Raw genomic sequence first — 2,587 nt, 5'->3', positions numbered from 1 at the left:
GTATATAAACTTGTAGATGGTGGCGAAATTTACCTTCGTATTCTCATGCTATTGTAGCAGTTTTTCATTTCACTAAACAACGTTTTCTAAAAATGAAACCCAGCTAGATTGATTTATTTCCCCCGAAATCTCCTACAGAATTTCATGAAAATCATTGAAGACTTTTCCGAGATTCAGTTTATAAATACATACATATTTTATATACAATAATTGCTCTATTAAAGGCATTAGATTCGATAGCAAAGCATCAAAAATAGTTTTAATTGTAAACTATAGGTAAGGAGATCCACTGACTCGGAAGCATCGGCACCCATGTGAGAAAGCAACATCGCATTATTAATAAAAGCGTGCATAATTCGGCGATTGTGCGCAGATGAAAAGGCGATTACGTCCCCGCGCTCGCCGCTTGCCGCTCACCGCTCACCAACCCTCGCCAACCCACGCCAACACTCGCCAACCCTTGCCAAGCGCTTTGTCCGACCGTGTATTCATTCTTATTTAAATCTCCATCGCTTTGGTTGTAGGTAACTGAATTTAGTTTATTGGTACAAAAAGTTAAATCCAATTTCGCTTTTGTTCCGAAATTTAGTCAGTGCAGATGGACAGACAGATAACTGAATGTGTTCTTGTGCTCTGCTGTCTCGTCCCAGATATTTAAAAAACATCGATGTATTTTTTATTATTATTAAACAGTAAAAAATACCCATTTTAAAAGTTATGTGCGTTTTAAACAAATTAAATATCACTTGATTTAATGGTAAAGGAAAACATCGTGAAGAAAACTGCAAGCCTGCTAATTTTCCATAATGTCTCTGTAAGACCACCAATAATAGAATGTTGATAGGCAGATAGACCGACTGATAAAAAAGTCGCTACCCCTCATCACCAAAAAAACTCAAAAGAAAACATAACTATATATATTATTTGTTATATTTAGTATTTCTATATATATATATGCAAATATATATGTATATGCAACACCTACCTCTCTTCTTGAGCTGTGTTTAACTTTACGCCTTAGTTTGCCTTAGAGATCGCTATGTAGCGATAAGGCCGCCAAATTGTATACTTTGCGTTAAATTTTTATTTACAATTTTTCTATAATATGTTTGCGTGGTGTGCAATAAAAGTGTATTCATTCATTATTGTGTAAATACATTCCTAGTAGAACCGCCAGATTTCTTCTCGGCGAAGATGTGTTCTACGTAAGTAGCATATGTAAGATTGGAATATTGTGCAATTTCTATACAATCATTTCTCTATGAACTATTACTTATTTTAGAAATGTCGGAAAAGGATTTATTAGTTAAAAACAAGTTATCTAAATTTAAATAAGTCCCATTAGAAACGTGTAACAACGTGTAAAAAAACAATGTAACAGTACATTGTTTTTTTTTTACTTCTTGTTAATATGGCAGGGCCACTTGCACTGACTAGCTGGAACTATTTTATTTATGGATAACTATTACACAAATAAATAATTTATCTACTATTTATTTCATTTCATTTTTAATTCATTTATTCAGAATATTGGTAAGGGTACAGAATTGACACAATAAACATGGTGCCACGATAACTGTTGCAGTAGTATAAACTGTGTCGCACCAATTAACGAAATGCTGTGAGATTATTTATATGATTATATTAAGCATTCCATACATAAAAATACGAGAGTTTTAAGCACACCTGTTCTAAAAACAAAGCTGGGTATTCCTCATTATTAGATTGTCAATCATCATGACTATAACTTTTTTTTAATATTTTTATCAACTGTGGCCAGCGCTTTACGACAATCATGCCCGTTAGAAAACAATGATGAGGTTTAGGTTGGAGCACGCTTATCTAGAAAAAGCCTATTCACTCTAGCCTTGAAGGCGCTCAAGTTATACGTGGCAGGAAACACGGAGTGTTGATGGAATATCAACCACATAAGGATGCCATCGCTCACGGCATCTCGCTGTTCTGTGGTAAAACGGGGACCGAGCAACAAGATTTCGAAGTTCTTGAGCACACCCACCGAAGTATATCTGGTAAAAAAACTGATAAAAAGGGAACTGATAAAGACTATGCAGTTTCACCTGTGTTATCGATTTTTCATCTATTATTCTCCTGGAGCGACGATACACCGAATCTGAAGCTTCGAGCAACAAAAACAGATAACTTCTAACTATACAATATAACAATAACAAGTAGCTTCGAATAACTATAAAATTTCCAGGGTTTTTTGTTTATATAACAATTTCAATATTATATTATGTAATTTTTTTTGTAAAAAGATGTAAACAAACTATTCGTAGAACAACACTTTATAGCAATTTAATTCAACAATAAATACCCAGTCAGTCAAGCAACGCCAGAACTCGATGTTCAGCAGATGTGTTATCGCCGAGGGATCTTTGAATCAACCTTATCCGTCGCATCAACGCGCGGACTATGCGGACGTTATTACAATCTATTGATTGGGAATGTAATCTAAATTCTTAACAGCCCAGTGCTCTACTATAACAGCCAGCTGGTAAATTACCACCTGTTAGACTTTACTTTATTTGCGCTTCTTTACGCTCTCACAGTACGATTTGATTTTTGA

This window comes from Pararge aegeria, chromosome 9, assembly GCF_905163445.1.
Source record: "Pararge aegeria chromosome 9, ilParAegt1.1, whole genome shotgun sequence".
In the NCBI taxonomy this organism is placed as follows: Eukaryota; Metazoa; Arthropoda; class Insecta; order Lepidoptera; family Nymphalidae; genus Pararge; species Pararge aegeria.
The sequence above is the reverse complement of the archived record's forward strand: the minus strand, read 5'-3'. Positions refer to the sequence as shown.